The 25,558-nt window shown below is 37.4% G+C and overlaps 91 pseudogenes; all 91 read left to right on the forward strand.

Moving 5' to 3' along the window:
- Positions 1-61: 61 nt before the first annotated feature.
- Positions 62-180, forward strand: LOC148486566 (5S ribosomal RNA; annotated as a pseudogene).
- A 116-nt stretch (positions 181-296) lies between these two features.
- LOC148486567 (5S ribosomal RNA) lies at positions 297-415 on the forward strand (annotated as a pseudogene).
- A 115-nt stretch (positions 416-530) lies between these two features.
- On the forward strand, positions 531-649 carry LOC148486568 (5S ribosomal RNA; annotated as a pseudogene).
- Positions 650-765: 116 nt separating this feature from the next.
- Positions 766-884, forward strand: LOC148486569 (5S ribosomal RNA; annotated as a pseudogene).
- A 116-nt stretch (positions 885-1,000) lies between these two features.
- On the forward strand, positions 1,001-1,119 carry LOC148486570 (5S ribosomal RNA; annotated as a pseudogene).
- A 351-nt stretch (positions 1,120-1,470) lies between these two features.
- Positions 1,471-1,589, forward strand: LOC148486571 (5S ribosomal RNA; annotated as a pseudogene).
- A 111-nt stretch (positions 1,590-1,700) lies between these two features.
- Positions 1,701-1,819, forward strand: LOC148486572 (5S ribosomal RNA; annotated as a pseudogene).
- A 117-nt stretch (positions 1,820-1,936) lies between these two features.
- Positions 1,937-2,055, forward strand: LOC148486573 (5S ribosomal RNA; annotated as a pseudogene).
- A 116-nt stretch (positions 2,056-2,171) lies between these two features.
- Positions 2,172-2,290, forward strand: LOC148486574 (5S ribosomal RNA; annotated as a pseudogene).
- A 116-nt stretch (positions 2,291-2,406) lies between these two features.
- LOC148486575 (5S ribosomal RNA) lies at positions 2,407-2,525 on the forward strand (annotated as a pseudogene).
- Positions 2,526-2,641: 116 nt separating this feature from the next.
- On the forward strand, positions 2,642-2,760 carry LOC148486576 (5S ribosomal RNA; annotated as a pseudogene).
- A 116-nt stretch (positions 2,761-2,876) lies between these two features.
- LOC148486577 (5S ribosomal RNA) lies at positions 2,877-2,995 on the forward strand (annotated as a pseudogene).
- Positions 2,996-3,111: 116 nt separating this feature from the next.
- On the forward strand, positions 3,112-3,230 carry LOC148486578 (5S ribosomal RNA; annotated as a pseudogene).
- Positions 3,231-3,345: 115 nt separating this feature from the next.
- Positions 3,346-3,464, forward strand: LOC148486579 (5S ribosomal RNA; annotated as a pseudogene).
- A 351-nt stretch (positions 3,465-3,815) lies between these two features.
- On the forward strand, positions 3,816-3,934 carry LOC148486580 (5S ribosomal RNA; annotated as a pseudogene).
- Positions 3,935-4,051: 117 nt separating this feature from the next.
- LOC148486581 (5S ribosomal RNA) lies at positions 4,052-4,170 on the forward strand (annotated as a pseudogene).
- Positions 4,171-4,281: 111 nt separating this feature from the next.
- LOC148486582 (5S ribosomal RNA) lies at positions 4,282-4,400 on the forward strand (annotated as a pseudogene).
- Positions 4,401-4,517: 117 nt separating this feature from the next.
- On the forward strand, positions 4,518-4,636 carry LOC148486583 (5S ribosomal RNA; annotated as a pseudogene).
- A 116-nt stretch (positions 4,637-4,752) lies between these two features.
- Positions 4,753-4,871, forward strand: LOC148486584 (5S ribosomal RNA; annotated as a pseudogene).
- A 116-nt stretch (positions 4,872-4,987) lies between these two features.
- Positions 4,988-5,106, forward strand: LOC148486585 (5S ribosomal RNA; annotated as a pseudogene).
- Positions 5,107-5,221: 115 nt separating this feature from the next.
- On the forward strand, positions 5,222-5,340 carry LOC148486586 (5S ribosomal RNA; annotated as a pseudogene).
- A 116-nt stretch (positions 5,341-5,456) lies between these two features.
- Positions 5,457-5,575, forward strand: LOC148486587 (5S ribosomal RNA; annotated as a pseudogene).
- Positions 5,576-5,691: 116 nt separating this feature from the next.
- Positions 5,692-5,810, forward strand: LOC148486588 (5S ribosomal RNA; annotated as a pseudogene).
- Positions 5,811-6,160: 350 nt separating this feature from the next.
- On the forward strand, positions 6,161-6,279 carry LOC148486589 (5S ribosomal RNA; annotated as a pseudogene).
- A 116-nt stretch (positions 6,280-6,395) lies between these two features.
- On the forward strand, positions 6,396-6,514 carry LOC148486590 (5S ribosomal RNA; annotated as a pseudogene).
- Positions 6,515-6,630: 116 nt separating this feature from the next.
- Positions 6,631-6,749, forward strand: LOC148486591 (5S ribosomal RNA; annotated as a pseudogene).
- Positions 6,750-6,864: 115 nt separating this feature from the next.
- Positions 6,865-6,983, forward strand: LOC148486592 (5S ribosomal RNA; annotated as a pseudogene).
- A 586-nt stretch (positions 6,984-7,569) lies between these two features.
- Positions 7,570-7,688, forward strand: LOC148486593 (5S ribosomal RNA; annotated as a pseudogene).
- A 116-nt stretch (positions 7,689-7,804) lies between these two features.
- On the forward strand, positions 7,805-7,923 carry LOC148486594 (5S ribosomal RNA; annotated as a pseudogene).
- Positions 7,924-8,039: 116 nt separating this feature from the next.
- LOC148486595 (5S ribosomal RNA) lies at positions 8,040-8,158 on the forward strand (annotated as a pseudogene).
- Positions 8,159-8,273: 115 nt separating this feature from the next.
- On the forward strand, positions 8,274-8,392 carry LOC148486596 (5S ribosomal RNA; annotated as a pseudogene).
- A 116-nt stretch (positions 8,393-8,508) lies between these two features.
- On the forward strand, positions 8,509-8,627 carry LOC148486597 (5S ribosomal RNA; annotated as a pseudogene).
- Positions 8,628-8,743: 116 nt separating this feature from the next.
- Positions 8,744-8,862, forward strand: LOC148486598 (5S ribosomal RNA; annotated as a pseudogene).
- Positions 8,863-9,213: 351 nt separating this feature from the next.
- LOC148486599 (5S ribosomal RNA) lies at positions 9,214-9,332 on the forward strand (annotated as a pseudogene).
- Positions 9,333-9,448: 116 nt separating this feature from the next.
- On the forward strand, positions 9,449-9,567 carry LOC148486600 (5S ribosomal RNA; annotated as a pseudogene).
- A 116-nt stretch (positions 9,568-9,683) lies between these two features.
- Positions 9,684-9,802, forward strand: LOC148486601 (5S ribosomal RNA; annotated as a pseudogene).
- Positions 9,803-9,917: 115 nt separating this feature from the next.
- LOC148486602 (5S ribosomal RNA) lies at positions 9,918-10,036 on the forward strand (annotated as a pseudogene).
- A 115-nt stretch (positions 10,037-10,151) lies between these two features.
- LOC148486603 (5S ribosomal RNA) lies at positions 10,152-10,270 on the forward strand (annotated as a pseudogene).
- A 116-nt stretch (positions 10,271-10,386) lies between these two features.
- On the forward strand, positions 10,387-10,505 carry LOC148486604 (5S ribosomal RNA; annotated as a pseudogene).
- A 116-nt stretch (positions 10,506-10,621) lies between these two features.
- LOC148486605 (5S ribosomal RNA) lies at positions 10,622-10,740 on the forward strand (annotated as a pseudogene).
- Positions 10,741-11,091: 351 nt separating this feature from the next.
- On the forward strand, positions 11,092-11,210 carry LOC148486606 (5S ribosomal RNA; annotated as a pseudogene).
- Positions 11,211-11,326: 116 nt separating this feature from the next.
- Positions 11,327-11,445, forward strand: LOC148486607 (5S ribosomal RNA; annotated as a pseudogene).
- Positions 11,446-11,561: 116 nt separating this feature from the next.
- LOC148486608 (5S ribosomal RNA) lies at positions 11,562-11,680 on the forward strand (annotated as a pseudogene).
- Positions 11,681-11,795: 115 nt separating this feature from the next.
- Positions 11,796-11,914, forward strand: LOC148486609 (5S ribosomal RNA; annotated as a pseudogene).
- Positions 11,915-12,030: 116 nt separating this feature from the next.
- LOC148486610 (5S ribosomal RNA) lies at positions 12,031-12,149 on the forward strand (annotated as a pseudogene).
- A 116-nt stretch (positions 12,150-12,265) lies between these two features.
- On the forward strand, positions 12,266-12,384 carry LOC148486611 (5S ribosomal RNA; annotated as a pseudogene).
- Positions 12,385-12,735: 351 nt separating this feature from the next.
- LOC148486612 (5S ribosomal RNA) lies at positions 12,736-12,854 on the forward strand (annotated as a pseudogene).
- Positions 12,855-12,965: 111 nt separating this feature from the next.
- LOC148486613 (5S ribosomal RNA) lies at positions 12,966-13,084 on the forward strand (annotated as a pseudogene).
- Positions 13,085-13,201: 117 nt separating this feature from the next.
- Positions 13,202-13,320, forward strand: LOC148486614 (5S ribosomal RNA; annotated as a pseudogene).
- A 116-nt stretch (positions 13,321-13,436) lies between these two features.
- LOC148486615 (5S ribosomal RNA) lies at positions 13,437-13,555 on the forward strand (annotated as a pseudogene).
- Positions 13,556-13,671: 116 nt separating this feature from the next.
- Positions 13,672-13,790, forward strand: LOC148486616 (5S ribosomal RNA; annotated as a pseudogene).
- A 115-nt stretch (positions 13,791-13,905) lies between these two features.
- Positions 13,906-14,024, forward strand: LOC148486617 (5S ribosomal RNA; annotated as a pseudogene).
- A 115-nt stretch (positions 14,025-14,139) lies between these two features.
- On the forward strand, positions 14,140-14,258 carry LOC148486618 (5S ribosomal RNA; annotated as a pseudogene).
- Positions 14,259-15,080: 822 nt separating this feature from the next.
- Positions 15,081-15,199, forward strand: LOC148486619 (5S ribosomal RNA; annotated as a pseudogene).
- Positions 15,200-15,310: 111 nt separating this feature from the next.
- LOC148486620 (5S ribosomal RNA) lies at positions 15,311-15,429 on the forward strand (annotated as a pseudogene).
- A 117-nt stretch (positions 15,430-15,546) lies between these two features.
- LOC148486621 (5S ribosomal RNA) lies at positions 15,547-15,665 on the forward strand (annotated as a pseudogene).
- A 116-nt stretch (positions 15,666-15,781) lies between these two features.
- Positions 15,782-15,900, forward strand: LOC148486622 (5S ribosomal RNA; annotated as a pseudogene).
- Positions 15,901-16,251: 351 nt separating this feature from the next.
- Positions 16,252-16,370, forward strand: LOC148486623 (5S ribosomal RNA; annotated as a pseudogene).
- A 116-nt stretch (positions 16,371-16,486) lies between these two features.
- Positions 16,487-16,605, forward strand: LOC148486624 (5S ribosomal RNA; annotated as a pseudogene).
- A 116-nt stretch (positions 16,606-16,721) lies between these two features.
- LOC148486625 (5S ribosomal RNA) lies at positions 16,722-16,840 on the forward strand (annotated as a pseudogene).
- A 350-nt stretch (positions 16,841-17,190) lies between these two features.
- Positions 17,191-17,309, forward strand: LOC148486626 (5S ribosomal RNA; annotated as a pseudogene).
- Positions 17,310-17,425: 116 nt separating this feature from the next.
- Positions 17,426-17,544, forward strand: LOC148486627 (5S ribosomal RNA; annotated as a pseudogene).
- A 116-nt stretch (positions 17,545-17,660) lies between these two features.
- LOC148486628 (5S ribosomal RNA) lies at positions 17,661-17,779 on the forward strand (annotated as a pseudogene).
- A 115-nt stretch (positions 17,780-17,894) lies between these two features.
- LOC148486629 (5S ribosomal RNA) lies at positions 17,895-18,013 on the forward strand (annotated as a pseudogene).
- A 116-nt stretch (positions 18,014-18,129) lies between these two features.
- On the forward strand, positions 18,130-18,248 carry LOC148486630 (5S ribosomal RNA; annotated as a pseudogene).
- Positions 18,249-18,364: 116 nt separating this feature from the next.
- LOC148486631 (5S ribosomal RNA) lies at positions 18,365-18,483 on the forward strand (annotated as a pseudogene).
- A 116-nt stretch (positions 18,484-18,599) lies between these two features.
- LOC148486632 (5S ribosomal RNA) lies at positions 18,600-18,718 on the forward strand (annotated as a pseudogene).
- Positions 18,719-18,834: 116 nt separating this feature from the next.
- On the forward strand, positions 18,835-18,953 carry LOC148486633 (5S ribosomal RNA; annotated as a pseudogene).
- A 115-nt stretch (positions 18,954-19,068) lies between these two features.
- Positions 19,069-19,187, forward strand: LOC148486634 (5S ribosomal RNA; annotated as a pseudogene).
- A 116-nt stretch (positions 19,188-19,303) lies between these two features.
- Positions 19,304-19,422, forward strand: LOC148486635 (5S ribosomal RNA; annotated as a pseudogene).
- A 116-nt stretch (positions 19,423-19,538) lies between these two features.
- LOC148486636 (5S ribosomal RNA) lies at positions 19,539-19,657 on the forward strand (annotated as a pseudogene).
- Positions 19,658-20,008: 351 nt separating this feature from the next.
- Positions 20,009-20,127, forward strand: LOC148486637 (5S ribosomal RNA; annotated as a pseudogene).
- A 116-nt stretch (positions 20,128-20,243) lies between these two features.
- Positions 20,244-20,362, forward strand: LOC148486638 (5S ribosomal RNA; annotated as a pseudogene).
- A 116-nt stretch (positions 20,363-20,478) lies between these two features.
- Positions 20,479-20,597, forward strand: LOC148486639 (5S ribosomal RNA; annotated as a pseudogene).
- Positions 20,598-20,712: 115 nt separating this feature from the next.
- Positions 20,713-20,831, forward strand: LOC148486640 (5S ribosomal RNA; annotated as a pseudogene).
- An 822-nt stretch (positions 20,832-21,653) lies between these two features.
- LOC148486641 (5S ribosomal RNA) lies at positions 21,654-21,772 on the forward strand (annotated as a pseudogene).
- A 111-nt stretch (positions 21,773-21,883) lies between these two features.
- Positions 21,884-22,002, forward strand: LOC148486642 (5S ribosomal RNA; annotated as a pseudogene).
- Positions 22,003-22,119: 117 nt separating this feature from the next.
- Positions 22,120-22,238, forward strand: LOC148486643 (5S ribosomal RNA; annotated as a pseudogene).
- A 116-nt stretch (positions 22,239-22,354) lies between these two features.
- Positions 22,355-22,473, forward strand: LOC148486644 (5S ribosomal RNA; annotated as a pseudogene).
- Positions 22,474-22,589: 116 nt separating this feature from the next.
- Positions 22,590-22,709, forward strand: LOC148486645 (5S ribosomal RNA; annotated as a pseudogene).
- Positions 22,710-22,824: 115 nt separating this feature from the next.
- On the forward strand, positions 22,825-22,943 carry LOC148486646 (5S ribosomal RNA; annotated as a pseudogene).
- Positions 22,944-23,059: 116 nt separating this feature from the next.
- On the forward strand, positions 23,060-23,178 carry LOC148486647 (5S ribosomal RNA; annotated as a pseudogene).
- A 116-nt stretch (positions 23,179-23,294) lies between these two features.
- Positions 23,295-23,413, forward strand: LOC148486648 (5S ribosomal RNA; annotated as a pseudogene).
- Positions 23,414-23,763: 350 nt separating this feature from the next.
- On the forward strand, positions 23,764-23,882 carry LOC148486649 (5S ribosomal RNA; annotated as a pseudogene).
- A 116-nt stretch (positions 23,883-23,998) lies between these two features.
- On the forward strand, positions 23,999-24,117 carry LOC148486650 (5S ribosomal RNA; annotated as a pseudogene).
- Positions 24,118-24,233: 116 nt separating this feature from the next.
- On the forward strand, positions 24,234-24,352 carry LOC148486651 (5S ribosomal RNA; annotated as a pseudogene).
- A 115-nt stretch (positions 24,353-24,467) lies between these two features.
- On the forward strand, positions 24,468-24,586 carry LOC148486652 (5S ribosomal RNA; annotated as a pseudogene).
- A 116-nt stretch (positions 24,587-24,702) lies between these two features.
- LOC148486653 (5S ribosomal RNA) lies at positions 24,703-24,821 on the forward strand (annotated as a pseudogene).
- Positions 24,822-24,937: 116 nt separating this feature from the next.
- Positions 24,938-25,056, forward strand: LOC148486654 (5S ribosomal RNA; annotated as a pseudogene).
- Positions 25,057-25,172: 116 nt separating this feature from the next.
- On the forward strand, positions 25,173-25,291 carry LOC148486655 (5S ribosomal RNA; annotated as a pseudogene).
- Positions 25,292-25,407: 116 nt separating this feature from the next.
- Positions 25,408-25,526, forward strand: LOC148486656 (5S ribosomal RNA; annotated as a pseudogene).
- Positions 25,527-25,558: the final 32 nt, after the last annotated feature.

Raw genomic sequence — 25,558 nt, forward strand, 5'->3', positions numbered from 1 at the left:
CTTATCAATGTATTTACTTGAGTTAAGAAGTAATAGAGGTCTAAATGTAATTCTTTTGAGCACCTACAGCCAAACCACACTGGACATGCCCAATCTCGTCCGATCTTGGAAGCTATGCAGTGTTGGGTCTCGTTTGTACTTGGATGGGAGACCACCTGGGAATACCAGGTGCTGTAGGTAATTTTAGACACCCAAAACATTCTATTCTATTACATTTTACATTTCATTTTTTCAACTTATCAATGAATTTTCTTGAGTTAAGAAGTAAAAGAGGTCTAAAATTAATGTTTTTGGGCACCTACAGCCAAACCACACTGGACATGCCCAATCTCGTCTGATCTTGGAAGCTATGCAGTGTTGGACCTGGTTAGTACTTGGATGGGAGACCACCTAGGAATCCCAGGTGCTGTAGGTAATTTTATACTGCAATAACAGTCTTTTCTATTACATTTTACATTTAATTTTTTCAACTTATCAATGAATTTACTTGAGTTAAGAAGTAAAAGAGGTCTAAAGTTAAGGCTTTTAGCACCTACAGGCAAACCACACTGGACATGCCCAATCTCGTCTGATCTTGGAAGCTATGCAGTGTTGGGCCTCGTTAGTACTTGGATGGGAGACCACCTGGGAATACCAGGTGCTGTAGGTAATTTTATATAGCCATAACATTCTTTTCTATTACATTTTACATTACATTTTTTCAACTTAGCAATGAATTTACTTGAGTTAAGAAGTAAAAGAGGTCTAAAGTTAATATTTTTCAGCACCTATAGCCAAACCACACTGGACATGGCCAATGTCGTTTGATCTTGGAAGCTATGCAGTGTTGGGCATGGTCAGTACTTGGATGGGAGACCACCTGGGAATACCAGGTGCTGTAGGTAATTTTATACTGCCATAACATTCTTTTCTATTACATTTTACATTTAATTTTTTCAACTTATCAATGAATTTACTTGAGTTAAGAAGTAATAGAGGTCTAAAGTTAATGTTTTTGACCACCTACAGCCAATCCACACTGGACATGCCCAATCTCGTCTTATCTTGGAAGCTATGCAGTGTTGGGCGTGGTCCGTACTTGGATGGGAGACCACCTGGGAAAACCAGGTGCAGTAGGTAAGTTTATACTGCCATTACATTCTTTTCTATTACATTTTACATTTAATTTTTTCAACTTATCAATGAATTTACTTGAGTTAAGAAGTAATACAGGTCTAAAGTTAATGTTTTTGAGCACCTACAGCCAAACCACACTGGACATGCCCAATCTCGTCTGATCTTGGAAGGTGTGCAGTGTTGGGACTGGTTTCTACTTGGATGGGAGACTACCTAAGAATCCCAGGTTCTGTAGGTAATTTTATACTGCCATAAGATTCTTTTCTATTACATTTTACATTTAATTTTTTCAACTTATCAATGAATTTACTTGAGTAAAGAAGTAAAAGAGGTCTAAAGTTAATGTTTTTGAGCACCTACAGCCAAAGCACACTGGACATGCCCAATCTCATCTGATCTTAGAAGCTATGCAGTGTTGGGCCTGGTTAGTACTTGGATGGGAGACCACCTAGGAATCAAAGGTGCTGTAGGTAATTTTATACTGCCATAACAGTCTATTACATTTTACATTTAATTTTTTCAACTTATCAATGAATTTCCTTGAGTTAAGAAGTAATAGAGGTCTAAAGTTAATATTTTTCAGCACCTATAGCCAACCCACACTGGACATGGCCAATGTCGTCTGATCTTGGAAGCTATGCAGTGTTGGGCATGGTTAGTACTTGGATGGGAATCCACCTGGGAATACCAGGTGCTGTAGGTAATTTTATACTGCCATAACATTCTTTTCTATTACATTTTACATTTTATTTTTTTCCACTTATCATTGAATTTACTTGAGTTAAGAAGTAATAGAGGTCTAAAGTTAATATTTTTGAGAAACTACAGCCAAACCACACTGGACATGTCCAATCTCATCGGATCTCGGAAGCTATGCAGTGTACGGCCTGGTTAGTACTTGGATGGGAGACCACCTAGGAATACCAGGTGCTATAGGTAATTTTATACTGCCATAACAGTCTTTTCTATTTCATTTTACATTTAATTTTTTCAAATTATCAATGAATTTACTTGAGTAAAGAAGTAAAAGACGTTAAAAGTTAATATTTTTGAGCACCTACAGCCAAACCACACTGGACATGCCCAATCTCATCTGATCTTGGAAGCTATGCAGTGTTGGGACTGGTTTGTACTTGGATGGGAGACTACCTAGGAATCCCAGGTGCTGTAGGTAATTTTATACTGCCATAACCGTCTTTTCTATTACATTTTACATTTAATTTTTTCAAATTATCAATGAATTTACTTGAGTAAAGAAGTAAAAGACGTTAAAAGTTAATATTTTTGAGCACCTACAGTCAAACCACACTGGACATGCCCAATCTCATCTGATCTTGGAAGCTATGCAGTGTTGGGCTTGGTTAGTACTTGTATGGGAGACCACCTGGGAATACCAGGTGCTGTAAGTAATTTTATGCAGCCATAACATTCTTTTCTATTACATTTTACATTTAATTTTTTCAACTTATCAATAAATTTACTTGAGTTAAGAAGTAAAAGAGGTCTAAAGTTAATGTTTTTGAGCACCTACAGCCAAACCACACTGGACATGCCCAATCTCGTCTGATCTTGGAAGCTATGCAGTGTTGGACCTGTTTAGTACTTGGATAGGAGACCACCTAGGAATCCCAGGTGCTGTAGGTAATTTTATACTGCCATAACATTCTTTTCTATTACATTTTAAATTTAATTTTTTCAACTTATCAATGAATTTACTTGAGTTAAGAAGTAATAGAGGTCTAAAGTTAATGTTTTTGAGCATTTACAGCCAAACCACACTGGACATGCCCAATCTCGTCTGATCTTGGAAGCTATGCAGTGTTGGGCCTGGTTAGTACTTGGATGGGAGACCACCTGGGAATACCAGGAGCTGTAGGTAATTTTATACTGCCATAACATTCTTTTCTATTACATTTTACATTTAATTTTTTCAACTTATCAATGAATTTACTTGAGTTAAGAAGTAAAAGAGGTCTAAAGTTAATGTTTTTGGGCACCTACAGCCAAACCACACTGGACATGCCCAATCTCGTCTGATCTTGGAAGCTATGCAGTGTTGGACCTGGTTAGTACTTGGATGGGAGACCACCTAGGAATCCCAGGTGCTGTAGGTAATTTTATACTGCAATAACAGTCTTTTCTATTACATTTTACATTTAATTTTTTCAACTTATCAATGAATTTACTTGAGTTAAGAAGTAAAAGAGGTCTAAAGTTAAGGCTTTTAGCACCTACAGGCAAACCACACTGGACATGCCCAATCTCGTCTGATCTTGGAAGCTATGCAGTGTTGGGCCTGGTTAGTACTTGGATGGGAGACCACCTGGGAATACCAGGTGCTGTAGGTAATTTTATATAGCCATAACATTCTTTTCTATTACATTTTACATTACATTTTTTCAACTTAGCAATGAATTTACTTGAGTTAAGAAGTAAAAGAGGTCTAAAGTTAATATTTTTCAGCACCTAAAGCCAAACCACACTGGACATGGCCATTGTCGTTTGATCTTGGAAGCTATGCAGTGTTGGGCATGGTCAGTACTTGGATGGGAGACCACCTGGGAATACCAGGTGCTGTAGGTAATTTTATACTGCCATAACATTCTTTTCTATTACATTTTACATTTAATTTTTTCAACTTATCAATGAATTTACTTGAGTTAAGAAGTAATACAGGTCTAAAGTTAATGTTTTTGAGCACCTACAGCCAAACCACACTGGACATGCCCAATCTCGTCTGATCTTGGAAGCTATGCAGTGTTGGGACTGGTTTCTACTTGGATGGGAGACTACCTAGGAATCCCAGGTTCTGTAGGTAATTTTATGCTGCCATAAGATTCTTTTCTATTACATTTTACATGTAATTTTTTTCAACTTATCAATGAATTTACTTGAGTAAAGAAGTAAAAGAGGTCTAAAGTTAATGTTTTTGAGCACCTACAGCCAAACCACACTGGACATGCCCAATCTCATCTGATCTTGGAAGCTATGCAGTGTTGGGCCTGGTTAGTACTTGGATGGGAGACCACCTAGGAATCCCAGGTGCTGTAGGTAATTTTATACTGCCATAACAGTCTATTATATTTTACATTTAATTTTTTCAACTTATCAATGAATTTCCTTGAGTTAAGAAGTAATAGAGGTCTAAAGTTAATATTTTTCAGCACCTATAGCCAAACCACACTGGACATGGCCAATGTCGTCTGATCTTGGAAGCTATGCAGTGTTGGGCATGGTTAGTACTTGGATGGGAATCCACCTGGGAATACCAAGTGCTGTAGGTAATTTTATACTGCCATAACATTCTTTTCTATTACATTTTACATTTTATTTTTTTCCACTTATCATTGAATTTACTTGAGTTAAGAAGTAATAAAGGTCTAAAGTTAATATTTTTGAGAAACTACAGCCAAACCACACTGGACATGTCCAATCTCATCGGATCTTGGAAGCTATGCAGTGTAGGGCCTGGTTAGTACTTGGATGGGAGACCACCTAGGAATACCAGGCGCTATAGGTAATTTTATACTGACATAACAGTCTTTTCTATTTCATTTTACATTTAATTTTTTCAAATTATCAATGAATTTACTTGAGTAAAGAAGTAAAAGACGTTAAAAGTTAATATTTTTGAGCACCTACAGCCAAACCACACTGGACATGCCCAATCTCATCTGATCTTGGAAGCTATGCAGTGTTGGGACTGGTTAGTACTTGGATGGGAGACTACCTAGGAATCCCAGGTGCTGTAGGTAATTTTATACTGCCATAACCGTCTTTTCTATTACATTTTACATTTAATTTTTTCAACTTATCAATGAATTTACTTGAGTTAAGAAGTAATAGAGGTCTAAAGTTAATGCTTTTGAGCACCTACAGCCAAACCACACTGGACATGCCCGATCTCGTCTGATCTTGGAAGCTATGCAGTGTTGGGACTGGTTTGTACTTGGATGGGAGACTACCTAGGAATCCAAGGTTCTGTAGGTCATTTTATACTTCCATAACATTCTTTTCTATTACATTTTACATTTCATTTTTCAACTTATCATTGAATTTACTTGAGTTAAGAAGTAAAAGAGGTCTAAAGTTAATGTTTTTGAGCACCTACTGCCAAACCACACTGGACATGCCCAATCTCGTCTGATCTTGGAAGCTATGCAGTGTTGGGCCTGGTTAGTACTTGGATGGGAGACCACCTGGGAATACCAGGTGCTGTAAGTAATTTTATGCAGCCATAGCATTCTTTTCTATTACATTTTACATTTAATTTTTTCAACTTATCAATGAATTTACTTGAGTTAAGAAGTAATAGAGGTCTAAAGTTAATGTTTTTGAGCACCTACAGCCAAACCACACTGGACATGCCCAATCTCGTCTGATCTTGGAAGCTATGCAGTGTTGGGCCTGGTTAGTACTTGGATGGGAGACCACCTGGGAATACCAGGTGCTGTAAGTAATTTTATGCAGCCATAGCATTCTTTTCTATTACATTTTAAATTTAATTTTTTCAACTTATCAATGAATTTACTTGAGTTAAGTAGTAATAGAGGTCTAAAGTTAATGTTTTTGAGCATCTACAGCCAAACCACACTGGACATGCCCAATCTCGTCTGATCTTGGAAGCTATGCAGTGTTGGGCCTGGTTAGTACTTGGATGGGAGACCACCTGGGAATACCAGGAGCTGTAGGTAATTTTATACTGCCATAACATTCTTTTCTATTACATTTTACATTTAATTTTTCAACTTATCATTGAATTTACTTGAGTTAAAAAGTAAAAGAGGTCCAAAGTTATTACTTTTGAGCACCTACAGCCAATCCACACTGGACATGCCCCATCTCGTCTTATCTTGGTAGCTATGCAGTGTTGGGCATGGTCAGTATTTGGATGGGAGACCACCTGGGAAAACAAGGTGCAGTAGGAAATTTTATACTGCCATAACATTCTTTTCCATTACATTTTACATTTAATTTTTTCAACTTATCAATGAATTTACTTGTGTTAAGATGTAAAAGCGGTCTAAATTTAATGCTTTTGAGCACCTACAGCCAAACCACAGTGGACATGCCCAATCTCGTCTGATCTTGGAAGCTATGCAGTGTTGGGCCTGGTTAGTACTTGGATGGGAGACCACCTGGGAATACCAGGAGCTGTAGGAAATTTTATACTGCCATAACATTCTTTTCTATTACATTTTACATTTAATTTTTTCAACTTATCAATAAATTTACTTGAGTTAAGAAGTAAAAGAGGTCTAAAGTTAATGTTTTTGAGCACCTACAGCCAAACCACACTGGACATGCCCAATCTCGTCTGATCTTGGAAGCTATGCAGTGTTGGGCCTAGTTAGTACTTGGATGGGAGACCACCTGGGAATACCAGGAGCTGTAGGTAATTTTATACTGCCATAACATTCTTTTCTATTACATTTTACATTTAATTTTTTCAACTTATCTATGAATTTACTTGAGTTAAGAAGTAAAAGAGGTCTAAAGTTAATGTTTTTGGGCACCTACAGCCAAACCACACTGGACATGCCCAATCTTGTCTGATCTTGGAAGCTATGCAGTGTTGGACCTGGTTAGTACTTGGATGGGAGACCACCTAGGAATCCCAGGTGCTGTAGGTAATTTTATACTGCAATAACAGTCTTTTCTATTACATTTTACATTTAATTTTTTCAACTTATCAATGAATTTACTTGAGTTAAGAAGTAAAAGAGGTCTAAAGTTAAGGCTTTTAGCACCTACAGGCAAACCACACTGGACATGCCCAATCTCGTCTGATCTTGGAAGCTATGCAGTGTTGGGCCTGGTTAGTACTTGGATGGGAGACCACCTGGGAATACCAGGTGCTGTAGGTAATTTTATATAGCCATAACATTCTTTTCTATTACATTTTACATTACATTTTTTCAACTTAGCAATGAATTTACTTGAGTTAAGAAGTAAAAGAGGTCTAAAGTTAATATTTTTCAGCACCTAAAGCCAAACCACACTGGACATGGCCATTGTCGTTTGATCTTGGAAGCTATGCAGTGTTGGGCATGGTCAGTACTTGGATGGGAGACCACCTGGGAATACCAGGTGCTGTAGGTAATTTTATACTGCCATAACATTCTTTTCTATTACATTTTACATTTAATTTATTCAACTTATCAATGAATTTACTTGAGTTAAGAAGTAATAGAGGTCTAAAGTTAATGTTTTTGACCACCTACAGCCAATCCACACTGGACATGCCCAATCTCGTCTTATCTTGGAAGCTATGCAGTGTTGGGCGTGGTCCGTACTTGGATGGGAGACCAGCTGGGAAAACCAGGTGCAGTAGGTAATTTTATACTGCCATAGCATTCTTTTCTATTACATTTTACATTTAATTTTTTCAACTTATCAATGAATTTACTTGAGTTAAGAAGTAATAGAGGTCTAAAGTTAATGTTTTTGACCACCTACAGCCAATCCACACTGGACATGCCCAATCTCGTCTTATCTTGGAAGCTATGCAGTGTTGGGCGTGGTCCGTACTTGGATGGGAGACCACCTGGGAAAACCAGGTGCAGTAGGTAATTTTATACTGCCATAGCATTCTTTTCTATTACATTTTACATTTAATTTTTTCAACTTATCAATGAATTTACTTGAGTTAAGAAGTAATACAGGTCTAAAGTTAATGTTTTTGAGCACCTACAGCCAAACCACACTGGACATGCCCAATCTCGTCTGATCTTGGAAGCTATGCAGTGTTGGGACTGGTTAGTACTTGGATGGGAGACTACCTAGGAATCCCAGGTGCTGTAGGTAATTTTATACTGCCATAACCGTCTTTTCTATTACATTTTACATTTAATTTTTTCAACTTATCAATGAATTTACTTGAGTTAAGAAGTAATAGAGGTCTAAAGTTAATGCTTTTGAGCACCTACAGCCAAACCACACTGGACATGCCCAATCTCATCTGATCTTGGAAGCTATGCAGTGTTGGGACTGGTTTGTACTTGGATGGGAGACTACCTAGGAATCCCAGGTTCTGTAGGATATTTTATACTTCCATAACATTCTTTTCTATTACATTTTACATTTCATTTTTCAACTTATCATTGAATTTACTTGAGTTAAGAAGTAAAAGAGGTCTAAAGTTAATGTTTTTGAGCACCTACTGCCAAACCACACTGGACATGCCCAATCTCGTCTGAACTTGGAAGCTATGCAGTGTTGGGCCTGGTTAGTACTTGCATGGGAGACCACCAGGGATTACCAGGTACTGTAGGTAATTTTATACTGCCATAACATTCTTTTCTATTACATTTTACATTTAATTTTTTCAACTTATCAATGAATTTACTTGAGTTAAGAAGTAATAGAGGTCTAAAGTTAATGTTTTTGAACACCTACAGCCAAACCACACTGGACATGCCCAATCTCGTCTGATCTTGGAAGCTATGCAGTGTTGGGCCTGGTTAGTACTTGGATGGGAGACCACCTGGGAATACCAGGTGCTGTAAGTAATTTTATGCAGCCATAACATTCTTTTCTATTACATTTTAAATTTAATTTTTTCAACTTATCAAAGAATTTACTTGAGTTAAGAAGTAATAGAGGTCTAAAGTTAATGTTTTTGAGCATCTACAGCCAAACCACACTGGACATGCCCTATCTCGTCTGATCTTGGAAGCTATGCAGTGTTGGGCCTGGTTAGTACTTGGATGGGAGACCACCTGGGAATACCAGGAGCTGTAGGTAATTTTATACTGCCATAACATTCTTTTCTATTACATTCTACATTTAATTTTTTCAACTTATCAATGAATTTACTTGTGTTAAGAAGTAAAAGAGGTCTAAAGTTATTACTTTTGAGCACCTACAGCCAATCCACACTGGACATGCCCCATCTCGTCTTATCTTGGTAGCTATGCAGTGTTGGGCATGGTCAGTATTTGGATGGGAGACCACCTGGGAAAACCAGGTGCAGTAGGAAATTTTATACTGCCATAACATTCTTTTCTATTACATTTTACATTTAATTTTTTCAACTTATCAATGAATTTACTTGTGTTAAGAAGTAAAAGCGGTCTAAATTTAAAGCTTTTGAGCACCTACAGCCAAACCACAGTGGACATGCCCAATCTCGTCTCATCTTGGAAGCTATGCAGTGTTGGGCCTGGTTAGTACTTGGATGGGAGACTACCTGGGAATACCAGGAGCTGTAGGTAATTTTATACTGCCATAACATTCTTTTCTATTACATTTTACATTTAATTTTTTCAACTTATCAATGAATTTACTTGAGTTAAGAAGTAATAGAGGTCTAAATGTAATTCTTTTGAGCACCTACAGCCAAACCACACTGGACATGCCCAATCTCGTCCGATCTTGGAAGCTATGCAGTGTTGGGTCTCGTTTGTACTTGGATGGGAGACCACCTGGGAATACCAGGTGCTGTAGGTAATTTTAGACACCCAAAACATTCTATTCTATTACATTTTACATTTCATTTTTTCAACTTATCAATGAATTTTCTTGAGTTAAGAAGTAAAAGAGGTCTAAAGTTAATGTTTTTGGGCACCTACAGCCAAACCACACTGGACATGCCCAATCTCGTCTGATCTTGGAAGCTATGCAGTGTTGGACCTGTTTAGTACTTGGATGGGAGACCACCTAGGAATCCCAGGTGCTGTAGGTAATTTTATACTGCAATAACAGTCTTTTCTATTACATTTTACATTTAATTTTTTCAACTTATCAATGAATTTACTTGAGTTAAGAAGTAAAAGAGGTCTAAAGTTAAGGCTTTTAGCACCTACAGGCAAACCACACTGGACATGCCCAATCTCGTCTGATCTTGGAAGCTATGCAGTGTTGGGCCTCGTTAGTACTTGGATGGGAGACCACCTGGGAATACCAGGTGCTGTAGGTAATTTTATACTTCCATAACATTCTTTTCTATTACATTTTACATTTCATTTTTCAACTTATCATTGAATTTACTTGAGTTAAGAAGTAAAAGAGGTCTAAAGTTAATGTTTTTGAGCACCTACTGCCAAACCACACTGGACATGCCCAATCTCGTCTGAACTTGGAAGCTATGCAGTGTTGGGCCTGGTTAGTACTTGCATGGGAGACCACCAGGGATTACCAGGTACTGTAGGTAATTTTATACTGCCATAACATTCTTTTCTATTACATTTTACATTTAATTTTTTCAACTTATCAATGAATTTACTTGAGTTAAGAAGTAATAGAGGTCTAAAGTTAATGTTTTTGAGCACCTACAGCCAAACCACACTGGACATGCCCAATCTCGTCTGATCTTGGAAGCTATGCAGTGTTGGGCCTGGTTAGTACTTGGATGGGAGACCACCTGGGAATACCAGGTGCTGTAAGTAATTTTATGCAGCCATAACATTCTTTTCTATTACATTTTAAATTTAATTTTTTCAACTTATCAATGAATTTACTTGAGTTAAGAAGTAATAGAGGTCTAAAGTTAATGTTTTTGAGCATCTACAGCCAAACCACACTGGACATGCCCTATCTCGTCTGATCTTGGAAGCTATGCAGTGTTGGGCCTGGTTAGTACTTGGATGGGAGACCACCTGGGAATACCAGGAGCTGTAGGTAATTTTATACTGCCATAACATTCTTTTCTATTACATTTTACATTTAATTTTTTCAACTTATCAATGAATTTACTTGTGTTAAGAAGTAAAAGAGGTCTAAAGTTATTACTTTTGAGCACCTACAGCCAATCCACACTGGACATGCCCCATCTCGTTTTATCTTGGTAGCTATGCAGTGTTGGGCATGGTCAGTATTTGGATGGGAGACCACCTGGGAAAACCAGGTGCAGTAGGAAATTTTATACTGCCATAACATTCTTTTCTATTACATTTTACATTTAATTTTTTCAACTTATCAATGAATTTACTTGTGTTAAGAAGTAAAAGCGGTCTAAATGTAATGCTTTTGAGCACCTACAGCCAAACCACAGTGGACATGCCCAATCTCGTCTCATCTTGGAAGCTATGCAGTGTTGGGCCTGGTTAGTACTTGGATGGGAGACCACCTGGGAATACCAGGAGCTGTAGGTAATTTTATACTGCCATAACATTCTTTTCTATTACATTTTACATTTAATTTTTTCAACTTATCAATGAATTTACTTGAGTTAAGAAGTAATAGAGGTCTAAATGTAATTCTTTTGAGCACCTACAGCCAAACCACACTGGACATGCCCAATCTCGTCCGATCTTGGAAGCTATGCAGTGTTGGGTCTCGTTTGTACTTGGATGGGAGACCACCTGGGAATACCAGGTGCTGTAGGTAATTTTAGACACCCAAAACATTCTATTCTATTACATTTTATATTTCATTTTTTCAACTTATCAATGAATTTTCTTGAGTTAAGAAGTAAAAGAGGTCTAAAGTTAATGTTTTTGGGCACCTACAGCCAAACCACACTGGACATGCCCAATCTCGTCTGATCTTGGAAGCTATGCAGTGTTGGACCTGGTTAGTACTTGGATGGGAGACCACCTAGGAATCCCAGGTGCTGTAGGTAATTTTATACTGCAATAACAGTCTTTTCTATTACATTTTACATTTAATTTTTTCAACTTATCAATGAATTTACTTGAGTTAAGAAGTAAAAGAGGTCTAAAGTTAAGGCTTTTAGCACCTACAGGCAAACCACACTGGACATGCCCAATCTCGTCTGATCTTGGAAGCTATGCAGTGTTGGGCCTCGTTAGTACTTGGATGGGAGACCACCTGGGAATACCAGGTGCTGTAGGTAATTTTATATAGCCATAACATTCTTTTCTATTACATTTTACATTACATTTTTTCAACTTAGCAATGAATTTACTTGAGTTAAGAAGTAAAAGAGGTCTAAAGTTAATATTTTTCAGCACCTATAGCCAAACCACACTGGACATGGCCAATGTCGTTTGATCTTGGAAGCTATGCATTGTTGGGCATGGTCAGTACTTGGATGGGAGACCACCTGGGAATACCAGGTGCTGTAGGTAATTTTATACTGCCATAACATTCTTTTCTATTACATTTTACATTTAATTTTTTCAACTTATCAATGAATTTACTTGAGTTAAGAAGTAATAGAGGTCTAAAGTTAATGTTTTTGACCACCTACAGCCAATCCACACTGGACATGCCCAATCTCGTCTTATCTTGGAAGCTATGCAGTGTTGGGCGTGGTCCGTACTTGGATGGGAGACCACCTGGGAAAACCAGGTGCAGTAGGTAAGTTTATACTGCCATAGCATTCTTTTCTATTACATTTTACATTTAATTTTTTCAACTTATCAATGAATTTACTTGAGTTAAGAAGTAATACAGGTCTAAAGTTAATGTTTTTGAGCACCTACAGAGAAACCACACTGGACATGCCCAATCTCGTCTGATCTTGGAAGGTATGCAGTGTTGGGACTGGTTTCTACTTGGATGGGAGACTACCTAGGAATCCCAGGTTCTGTAGGTAATTTTATACTGCCATAAGATTCTTTTCTATTACATTTTACATTTAATTTTTTCAACTTATCAATGAATTTACTTGAGTAAAGAAGTAAAAGAGGTCTAAAGTTAATGTTTTTGAGCACCTACAGCCAAAGCACACTGAACATGCCCAATCTCATCTGATCTTAGAAGCTATGCAGTGTTGGGCCTGGTTAGTACTTGGATGGGAGACCACCTAGGAATCAAAGGTGCTGTAGGTAATTTTATACTGCCATAACAGTCTATTACATTTTACATTTAATTTTTTCAACTTATCAATGAATTTCCTTGAGTTAAGAAGTAATAGAGGTCTAAAGTTAATATTTTTCAGCACCTATAGCCAAACCACACTGGACATGGCCAATGTCGTCTGATCTTGGAAGCTATGCAGTGTTGGGCATGGTTAGTACTTGGATGGGAATCCACCTGGGAATACCAGGTGCTGTAGGTAATTTTATACTGCCATAACATTCTTTTCTATTACATTTTACATTTTATTTTTTTCTACTTATCATTGAATTTACTTGAGTTAAGAAGTAATAGAGGTCTAAAGTTAATATTTTTGAGAAACTACAGCCAAACCACACTGGACATGTCCAATCTCATCGGATCTCGGAAGCTATGCAGTGTAGGGCCTGGTTAGTACTTGGATGGGAGACCACCTAGGAATACCAGGTGCTATAGGTAATTTTATACTGCCATAACAGTCTTTTCTATTTCATTTTACATTTAATTTTTTCAAATTATCAATGAATTTACTTGAGTAAAGAAGTAAAAGACGTTAAAAGTTAATATTTTTGAGCACCTACAGCCAAACCACACTGGACATGCCCAATCTCATCTGATCTTGGAAGCTATGCAGTGTTGGGACTGGTTTGTACTTTGATGGGAGACTACCTAGGAATCCCAGGTGCTGTAGGTAATTTTATACTGCCATAACCGTCTTTTCTATTACATTTTACATTTAATTTTTTCAACTTATCAATGAATTTACTTGAGTTAAGAAGTAATAGATGTCTAAAGTTAATGCTTTTGAGCACCTACAGCCAAACCACACTGGACATGCCCAATCTTGTCTGATCTTGGAAGCTATGCAGTGTTGGGCCTGGTTAGGACTTGGATGGGAGACCACCTGGGAATACCAGGAGCTGTAGGTAATTTTATACTGCCATAACATTCTTTTCTATTACATTTTACATTTAATTTTTTCAACTTATCAATGAATTTACTTGAGTTAAGAAGTAAATAGGTCTAAAGTTAATATTTTTGGGCACCTACAGCCAAACCACACTGGACATGCCCAATCTAGTCTGATCTTGGAAGCTATGCAGTGTTGGACCTGGTTAGTACTTGGATGGGAGACCACCTAGGAATCCCAGGTGCTGTAGGTAATTTTATACTGCAATAACAGTCTTTTCTATTACATTTTACATTTAATTTTTTCAACTTATCAATGAATTTACTTGAGTTAAGAAGTAAAAGAGGTCTAAAGTTAAGGCTTTTAGCACCTACAGGCAAATCACACTGGACATGCCCAATCTCGTCTGATCTTGGAAGCTATGCAGTGTTGGGCCTGGTTAGTACTTGGATGGGAGACCACCTGGGAATACCAGGTGCTGTAGGTAATTTTATATAGCCATAACATTCTTTTCTATTACATTTTACATTACATTTTTTCAACTTAGCAATGAATTTACTTGAGTTAAGAAGTAAAAGAGGTCTAAAGTTAATATTTTTCAGCACCTGTAGCCAAACCACACTGGACATGGCCATTGTCGTTTGATCTTGGAAGCTATGCAGTGTTGGGCATGGTCAGTACTTGGATGGGAGACCACCTGGGAATACCAGGTGCTGTAGGTAATTTTATACTGCCATAACATTCTTTTCTATTACATTTTACATTTAATTTTTTCAACTTATCAATGAATTTACTTGAGTTAAGAAGTAATAGAGGTCTAAAGTTAATGTTTTTGACCACCTACAGCCAATCCACACTGGACATGCCCAATCTCGTCTTATCTTGGAAGCTATGCAGTGTTTGGCGTGGTCCGTACTTGGATGGGAGACCACCTGGGAAAACCAGGTGCAGTAGGTAATTTTATACTGCCATAGCATTCTTTTCTATTACATTTTACATTTAATTTTTTCAACTTATCAATGAATTTACTTGAGTTAAGAAGTAATACAGGTCTAAAGTTAATGTTTTTGAGCACCTACAGCCAAACCGCACTGGACATGCCCTATCTCGTCTGATCTTGGAAGCTATGCAGTGTTGGGACTGGTTTCTACTTGGATGGGAGACTACCTAGGAATCCCAGGTTCTGTAGGTAATTTTATACTGCCATAAGATTCTTTTCTATTACATTTTACATGTAATTTTTTTCAACTTATCAATGAATTTACTTGAGTAAAGAAGTAAAAGAGGTCTAAAGTTAATGTTTTTGAGCACCTACAGCCAAACCACACTGGACATGCCCAATCTCATCTGATCTTTGAAGCTATGCAGTGTTGGGCCTGGTTAGTACTTGGATGGGAGACCACCTAGGAATCCCAGGTGCTGTAGGTAATTTTATACTGCCATAACAGTCTATTACATTTTACATTTAATTTTTTCAACTTATCAATGAATTTCCTTGAGTTAAGAAGTAATAGAGGTCTAAAGTTAATATTTTTCAGCACCTATAGCCAAACCACACTGGACATGGCCAATGTCGTCTGATCTTGGAAGCTATGCAGTGTTGGGCATGGTTAGTACTTGGATGGGAATCCACCTGGGAATACCAAGTGCTGTAGGTAATTTTATACTGCGATAACATTCTTTTCTATTACATTTTACATTTTATTTTTTTCCACTTATCATTGAATTTACTTGAGTTAAGAAGTAATAAAGGTCTAAAGTTAATATTTTTGAGAAGCTACAGCCAAACCACACTGGACATGTCCAATCTCATCGGATCTTGGAAGCTATGCAGTGTAGGGCCTGGTTAGTACTTGGATGGGAGACCACCTAGGAATACCAGGTGCTATAGGTAATTTTATACTGACATAACAGTCTTTTCTATTTCATTTTACATTTAATTTTTTCAAATTATCAATGAATTTACTTGAGTAAAGTAGTAAAAGACGTTAAAAGTTAATATTTTTGAGCACCTACAGCCAAACCACACTGGACATGCCCAATCTCATCTGATCTTGGAAGCTATGCAGTGTTGGGACTGGTTAGTACTTGGATGGGAGACTACCGAGGAATCCCAGGTGCTGTAGGTAATTTTATACTGCCATAACCGTCTTTTCTATTACATTTTACATTTAATATTTTCAACTTATCAATGAATTTACTTGAGTTAAGAAATAATAGAGGTCTAAAGTTAATGCTTTTGAGTACCTACAGCCAAACCACACTGGACATGCCCAATCTCGTCTGATCTTGGAAGCTATGTAGTGTTGGGACTGGTTTTGTACTTGGATGGGAGACTACCTAGGAATCCCAGGTTCTGTAGGTCATTTTATACTTCCATAACATTCTTTTCTATTACATTTTACATTTCATTTTTCAACTTATCATTGAATTTACTTGAGTTAAGAAGTAAAAGAGGTCTAAAGTTAATGTTTTTGAGCACCTACTGCCAAACCACACTGGACATGCCCAATCTCATCTGAACTTGGAAGCTATGCAGTGTTGGGCCTGGTTAGTACTTGTATGGGAGACCACCAGGGATTACCAGGTACTGTAGGTAATTTTATACTGCCATAACATTCTTTTCTATTACATTTTACATTTAATTTTTTCAACTTATCAATGAATTTACTTGAGTTAAGAAGTAATAGAGGTCTAAAGTTAATGTTTTTGAGCACCTACAGCCAAACCACACTGGACATGCCCAATCTCGTCTGATCTTGGAAGCTATGCAGTGTTGGTCATGGTTAGTACTTGGATGGGAGACCACCTGGGAATACCAGGTGCTGTAAGTAATTTTATGCAGCCATAACATTCTTTTCTATTACATTTTAAATTTAATTTTTTCAACTTATCAATGATTTTACTTGAGTTAAGAAGTAATAGAGGTCTAAAGTTAATGTTTTTGAGCATCTACAGCCAAACCACACTGGACATGCCCAATCTCGTCTGATCTTGGAAGCTATGCAGTGTTGGGCCTGGTTAGTACTTGGATGGGAGACCACCTGGGAATACCAGGAGCTGTAGGTAATTTTATACTGCCATAACATTCTTTTCTATTACATTTTACATTTAATTTTTCAACTTATCATTGAATTTACTTGAGTTAAGAAGTAATAGAGGTCTAAAGTTATTACTTTTGAGCACCTACAGCCAATCCACACTGGACATGCCCCATCTCATCTTATCTTGGTAGCTATGCAGTGTTGGGCATGGTCAGTATTTGGATGGGAGACCACCTGTGAAAACCAGGTGCAGTAGGAAATTTTATACTGCCATAACATTCTTTTCTATTACATTTTACATTTAATTTTTTCAACTTATCAATGAATTTACTTGTGTTAAGAAGTAAAAGCGGTCTAAATTTAACGCTTTTGAGCACCTACAGCCAAACCACAGTGGACATGCCCAATCTCGTCTGATCTTGGAAGCTATGCAGTGTTGGGCCTGGTTAGTACTTGGATGGGAGACCACCTGGGAATACCAGGAGCTGTAGGTAATTTTATACTGCCATAACATTCTTTTCTATTACATTTTACATTTAATTTTTTCAACTTATCAATGAATTTACTTGAGTTAAGAAGTAATAGAGGTCTAAATGTAATGCTTTTGAGCACCTACAGCCAAACCACACTGGACATGCCCAATCTCGTCCGATCTTGGAAGCTATGCAGTGTTGGGCCTCGTTTGTACTTGGATGGGAGACCACCTGGGAATACCAAGTGCTGTAGGTAATTTTAGACACCCAAAACATTCTATTCTATTACATTTTACATTTCATTTTTTCAACTTATCAATGAATTTTCTTGAGTTAAGAAGTAAAAGAGGTCTAAAGTTAAAGTTTTTGGGCACCTACAGCCAAACCACACTGGACATGCCCAATCTCGTCTGATCTTGGAAGCTATGCAGTGTTGGACCTGGTTAGTACTTGGATGGGAGACCACCTAGGAATCCCAGGTGCTGTAGGTAATTTTATACTGCAATAACAGTCTTTTCTATTACATTTTACATTTAATTTTTTCAACTTATCAATGAATTTACTTGAGTTAAGAAGTAAAAGAGGTCTAAAGTTAAGGCTTTTAGCACCTACAGGCAAACCACACTGGACATGCCCAATCTCGTCTGATCTTGGAAGCTATGCAGTGTTGGGCCTGGTTAGTACTTGGATGGGAGACCACCTGGGAATACCAGGTGCAGTAGGTAATTTTATATAGCCATAACATTCTTTTCTATTACATTTTACATTACATTTTTTCAACTTAGAAATGAATTTACTTGAGTTAAGAAGTAAAAGAGGTCTAAAGTTAATATTTTTCAGCACCTATAGCCAAACCACACTGGACATGGCCAATGTCGTTTGATCTTGGAAGCTATGCAGTGTTGGGCATGGTCAGTACTTGGATGGGAGACCACCTGGGAATACCAGGTGCTGTAGGTAATTTTATACTGCCATAACATTCTTTTCTATTACATTTTACATTTAATTTATTCAACTTATCAATGAATTTACTTGAGTTAAGAAGTAATAGAGGTCTAAAGTTAATGTTTTTGACCACCTACAGCCAATCCACACTGGACATGCCCAATCTCGTCTTATCTTGGAAGCTATGCAGTGTTGGGCGTGGTCCGTACTTGGATGGGAGACCACCTGGGAAAACCAGGTGCAGTAGGTAATTTTATACTGCCATAGCATTCTTTTCTATTACATTTTACATTTAATTTTTTCAACTTATCAATGAATTTACTTGAGTTAAGAAGTAATACAGGTCTAAAGTTAATGTTTTTGAGCACCTACAGCCAAACCACACTGGACATGCCCAATCTCGTCTGATCTTGGAAGCTATGCAGTGTTGGGACTGGTTAGTACTTGGATGGGAGACTACCTAGGAATCCCAGGTGCTGTAGGTAATTTTATACTGCCATAACCGTCTTTTCTATTACATTTTACATTTAATTTTTTCAACTTATCAATGAATTTACTTGAGTTAAGAAGTAATAGAGGTCTAAAGTTAATGCTTTTGAGCACCTACAGCCAAACCACACTGGACATGCCCAATCTCGTCTGATCTTGGAAGCTATGCAGTGTTGGGACTGGTTTGTACTTGGATGGGAGACTACCTAGGAATCCCAGGTTCTGTAGGTAATTTTATACTTCCATAACATTCTTTTCTATTACATTTTACATTTCATTTTTCAACTTATCATTGAATTTACTTGAGTTAAGAAGTAAAAGAGGTCTAAAGTTAATGTTTTTGAGCACCTACTGCCAAACCACACTGGACATGCCCAATCTCGTCTGAACTTGGAAGCAATGCAGTGTTGGGCCTGGTTAGTACTTGTATGGGAGACCACCAGGGATTACCAGGTACTGTAGGTAATTTTATACTGCCATAACATTCTTTTCTATTACATTTTACATTTAATTTTTTCAACTTATCAATGAATTTACTTGAGTTAAGAAGTAATAGAGGTCTAAAGTTAATGTTTTTGAGCACCTACAGCCAAACCACACTGGACATGCCCAATCTCGTCTGATCTTGGAAGCTATGCAGTGTTGGGCCTGGTTAGTACTTGGATGGGAGACCACCTGGGAATACCAGGTGCTGTAAGTAAATTTATGCAGCCATAACATTCTTTTCTATTACATTTTAAATTTAATTTTTTCAACTTATCAATGAATTTACTTGAGTTAAGAAGTAATAGAGGTCTAAAGTTAATGTTTTTGAGCATCTACAGCCAAACCACACTGGACATGCCCTATCTCGTCTGATCTTGGAAGCTATGCAGTGTTGGGCCTGGTTAGTACTTGGATGGGAGACCACCTGGGAATACCAGGAGCTGTAGGTAATTTTATACTGCCATAACATTCTTTTCTATTACATTTTACATTTAATTTTTTCAACTTATCAATGAATTTACTTGTGTTAAGAAGTAAAAGAGGTCTAAAGTTATTACTTTTGAGCACCTACAGCCAATCCACACTGGACATGCCCCATCTCGTCTTATCTTGGTAGCTATGCAGTGTTGGGCATGGTCAGTATTTGGATGGGAGACCACCTGGGAAAACCAGGTGCAGTAGGAAATTTTATACTGCCATAACATTCTTTTCTATTACATTTTACATTTAATTTTTTCAACTTATCAATGAATTTACTTGTGTTAAGAAGTAAAAGCGGTCTAAATTTAATGCTTTTGAGCACCTACAGCCAAACCACAGTGGACATGCCCAATCTCGTCTCATCTTGGAAGCTATGCAGTGTTGGGCCTGGTTAGTACTTGGATGGGAGACCACCTGGGAATACCAGGAGCTGTAGGTAATTTTATACTGCCATAACATTCTTTTCTATTACATTTTACATTTAATTTTTTCAACTTATCAATGAATTTACTTGAGTTAAGAAGTAATAGAGGTCTAAATGTAATTCTTTTGAGCACCTACAGCCAAACCACACTGGACATGCCCAATCTCGTCCGATCTTGGAAGCTATGCAGTGTTGGGTCTCGTTTGTACTTGGATGGGAGACCACCTGGGAATACCAGGTGCTGTAGGTAATTTTAGACACCCAAAACATTCTATTCTATTACATTTTACATTTCATTTTTTCAACTTATCAATGAATTTTCTTGAGTTAAGAAGTAAAAGAGGTCTAAAGTTAATGTTTTTGGGCACCTACAGCCAAACCACACTGGACATGCCCAATCTCGTCTGATCTTGGAAGCTATGCAGTGTTGGACCTGGTTAGTACTTGGATGGGAGACCACCTAGGAATCCCAGGTGCTGTAGGTAATTTTATACTGCAATAACAGTCTTTTCTATTACATTTTACATTTAATTTTTTCAACTTATCAATGAATTTACTTGAGTTAAGAAGTAAAAGAGGTCTAAAGTTAAGGCTTTTAGCACCTACAGGCAAATCACACTGGACATGCCCAATCTCGTCTGATCTTGGAAGCTATGCAGTGTTGGGCCTGGTTAGTACTTGGATGGGAGACCACCTGGGAATACCAGGTGCTGTAGGTAATTTTATATAGCCATAACATTCTTTTCTATTACATTTTACATTACATTTTTTCAACTTAGCAATGAATTTACTTGAGTTAAGAAGTAAAAGAGGTCTAAAGTTAATATTTTTCAGCACCTGTAGCCAAACCACACTGGACATGGCCATTGTCGTTTGATCTTGGAAGCTATGCAGTGTTGGGCATGGTCAGTACTTGGATGGGAGACCACCTGGGAATACCAGGTGCTGTAGGTAATTTTATACTGCCATAACATTCTTTTCTATTACATTTTACATTTAATTTTTTCAACTTATCAATGAATTTACTTGAGTTAAGAAGTAATAGAGGTCTAAAGTTAATGTTTTTGACCACCTACAGCCAATCCACACTGGACATGCCCAATCTCGTCTTATCTTGGAAGCTATGCAGTGTTTGGCGTGGTCCGTACTTGGATGGGAGACCACCTGGGAAAACCAGGTGCAGTAGGTAATTTTATACTGCCATAGCATTCTTTTCTATTACATTTTACATTTAATTTTTTCAACTTATCAATGAATTTACTTGAGTTAAGAAGTAATACAGGTCTAAAGTTAATGTTTTTGAGCACCTACAGCCAAACCGCACTGGACATGCCCTATCTCGTCTGATCTTGGAAGCTATGCAGTGTTGGGACTGGTTTCTACTTGGATGGGAGACTACCTAGGAATCCCAGGTTCTGTAGGTAATTTTATACTGCCATAAGATTCTTTTCTATTACATTTTACATGTAATTTTTTTCAACTTATCAATGAATTTACTTGAGTAAAGAAGTAAAAGAGGTCTAAAGTTAATGTTTTTGAGCACCTACAGCCAAACCACACTGGACATGCCCAATCTCATCTGATCTTGGAAGCTATGCAGTGTTGGGCCTGGTTAGTACTTGGATGGGAGACCACCTAGGAATCCCAGGTGCTGTAGGTAATTTTATACTGCCATAACAGTCTATTACATTTTACATTTAATTTTTTCAACTTATCAATGAATTTCCTTGAGTTAAGAAGTAATAGAGGTCTAAAGTTAATATTTTTCAGCACCTATAGCCAAACCACACTGGACATGGCCAATGTCGTCTGATCTTGGAAGCTATGCAGTGTTGGGCATGGTTAGTACTTGGATGGGAATCCACCTGGGAATACCAAGTGCTGTAGGTAATTTTATACTGCGATAACATTCTTTTCTATTACATTTTACATTTTATTTTTTTCCACTTATCATTGAATTTACTTGAGTTAAGAAGTAATAAAGGTCTAAAGTTAATATTTTTGAGAAGCTACAGCCAAACCACACTGGACATGTCCAATCTCATCGGATCTTGGAAGCTATGCAGTGTAGGGCCTGGTTAGTACTTGGATGGGAGACCACCTAGGAATACCAGGTGCTATAGGTAATTTTATACTGACATAACAGTCTTTTCTATTTCATTTTACATTTAATTTTTTCAAATTATCAATGAATTTACTTGAGTAAAGTAGTAAAAGACGTTAAAAGTTAATATTTTTGAGCACCTACAGCCAAACCACACTGGACATGCCCAATCTCATCTGATCTTGGAAGCTATGCAGTGTTGGGACTGGTTAGTACTTGGATGGGAGACTACCGAGGAATCCCAAGTGCTGTAGGTAATTTTATACTGCCATAACCGTCTTTTCTATTACATTTTACATTTAATATTTTCAACTTATCAATGAATTTACTTGAGTTAAGAAATAATAGAGGTCTAAAGTTAATGCTTTTGAGTACCTACAGCCAAACCACACTGGACATGCCCAATCTCGTCTGATCTTGGAAGCTATGCAGTGTTGGGACTGGTTTTGTACTTGGATGGGAGACTACCTAGGAATCCCAGGTTCTGTAGGTCATTTTATACTTCCATAACATTCTTTTCTATTACATTTTACATTTCATTTTTCAACTTATCATTGAATTTACTTGAGTTAAGAAGTAAAAGAGGTCTAAAGTTAATGTTTTTGAGCACCTACTGCCAAACCACACTGGACATGCCCAATCTCGTCTGAACTTGGAAGCTATGCAGTGTTGGGCCTGGTTAGTACTTGTATGGGAGACCACCAGGGATTACCAGGTACTGTAGGTAATTTTATACTGCCATAACATTCTTTTCTATTACATTTTACATTTAATTTTTTCAACTTATCAATGAATTTACTTGAGTTAAGAAGTAATAGAGGTCTAAAGTTAATGTTTTTGAGCACCTACAGCCAAACCACACTGGACATGCCCAATCTCGTCTGATCTTGGAAGCTATGCAGTGTTGGTCATGGTTAGTACTTGGATGGGAGACCACCTGGGAATACCAGGTGCTGTAAGTAATTTTATGCAGCCATAACATTCTTTTCTATTACATTTTAAATTTAATTTTTTCAACTTATCAATGATTTTACTTGAGTTAAGAAGTAATAGAGGTCTAAAGTTAATGTTTTTGAGCATCTACAGCCAAACCACACTGGACATGCCCAATCTCGTCTGATCTTGGAAGCTATGCAGTGTTGGGCCTGGTTAGTACTTGGATGGGAGACCACCTGGGAATACCAGGAGCTGTAGGTAATTTTATACTGCCATAACATTCTTTTCTATTACATTTTACATTTAATTTTTCAACTTATCATTGAATTTACTTGAGTTAAGAAGTAAAAGAGGTCTAAAGTTATTACTTTTGAGCACCTACAGCCAATCCACACTGGACATGCCCCATCTCATCTTATCTTGGTAGCTATGCAGTGTTGGGCATGGTCAGTATTTGGATGGGAGACCACCTGTGAAAACCAGGTGCAGTAGGAAATTTTATACTGCCATAACATTCTTTTCTATTACATTTTACATTTAATTTTTTCAACTTATCAATGAATTTACTTGTGTTAAGAAGTAAAAGCGGTCTAAATTTAACGCTTTTGAGCACCTACAGCCAAACCACAGTGGACATGCCCAATCTCGTCTGATCTTGGAAGCTATGCAGTGTTGGGCCTGGTTAGTACTTGGATGGGAGACCACCTGGGAATACCAGGAGCTGTAGGTAATTTTATACTGCCATAACATTCTTTTCTATTACATTTTACATTTAATTTTTTCAACTTATCAATGAATTTACTTGAGTTAAGAAGTAATAGAGGTCTAAATGTAATGCTTTTGAGCACCTACAGCCAAACCACACTGGACATGCCCAATCTCGTCCGATCTTGGAAGCTATGCAGTGTTGGGCCTTGTTTGTACTTGGATGGGAGACCACCTGGGAATACCAGGTGCTGTAGGTAATTTTAGACACCCAAAACATTCTATTCTATTACATTTTACATTTCATTTTTTCAACTTATCAATGAATTTTCTTGAGTTAAGAAGTAAAAGAGGTCTAAAGTTAAAGTTTTTGGGCACCTACAGCCAAACCACACTGGACATGCCCAATCTCGTCTGATCTTGGAAGCTATGCAGTGTTGGACCTGGTTAGTACTTGGATGGGAGACCACCTAGGAATCCCAGGTGCTGTAGGTAATTTTATACTGCAATAACAGTCTTTTCTATTACATTTTACATTTAATTTTTTCAACTTATCAATGAATTTACTTGAGTTAAGAAGTAAAAGAGGTCTAAAGTTAAGGCTTTTAGCACCTACAGGCAAACCACACTGGACATGCCCAATCTCGTCTGATCTTGGAAGCTATGCAGTGTTGGGCCTGGTTAGTACTTGGATGGGAGACCACCTGGGAATACCAGGTGCAGTAGGTAATTTTATATAGCCATAACATTCTTTTCTATTACATTTTACATTACATTTTTTCAACTTAGCAATGAATTTACTTGAGTTAAGAAGTAAAAGAGGTCTAAAGTTAATATTTTTCAGCACCTATAGCCAAACCACACTGGACATGGCCAATGTCGTTTGATCTTGGAAGCTATGCAGTGTTGGGCATGGTCAGTACTTGGATGGGAGACCACCTGGGAATACCAGGTGCTGTAGGTAATTTTATACTGCCATAACATTCTTTTCTATTACATTTTACATTTAATTTATTCAACTTATCAATGAATTTACTTGAGTTAAGAAGTAATAGAGGTCTAAAGTTAATGTTTTTGACCACCTACAGCCAATCCACACTGGACATGCCCAATCTCGTCTTATCTTGGAAGCTATGCAGTGTTGGGCGTGGTCCGTACTTGGATGGGAGACCACCTGGGAAAACCAGGTGCAGTAGGTAATTTTATACTGCCATAGCATTCTTTTCTATTACATTTTACATTTAATTTTTTCAACTTATCAATGAATTTACTTGAGTTAAGAAGTAATACAGGTCTAAAGTTAATGTTTTTGAGCACCTACAGCCAAACCACACTGGACATGCCCAATCTCGTCTGATCTTGGAAGCTATGCAGTGTTGGGACTGGTTAGTACTTGGATGGGAGACTACCTAGGAATCCCAGGTGCTGTAGGTAATTTTATACTGCCATAACCGTCTTTTCTATTACATTTTACATTTAATTTTTTCAACTTATCAATGAATTTACTTGAGTTAAGAAGTAATAGAGGTCTAAAGTTAATGCTTTTGAGCACCTACAGCCAAACCACACTGGACATGCCCAATCTCGTCTGATCTTGGAAGCTATGCAGTGTTGGGACTGGTTTGTACTTGGATGGGAGACTACCTAGGAATCCCAGGTTCTGTAGGTAATTTTATACTTCCATAACATTCTTTTCTATTA

The sequence above is a fragment of the Taudactylus pleione genome, unplaced genomic scaffold (genome assembly GCF_031769625.1).
Source record: "Taudactylus pleione unplaced genomic scaffold, aTauple2 ptg000550l, whole genome shotgun sequence".
Classification (NCBI taxonomy): Eukaryota; Metazoa; Chordata; class Amphibia; order Anura; family Myobatrachidae; genus Taudactylus; species Taudactylus pleione.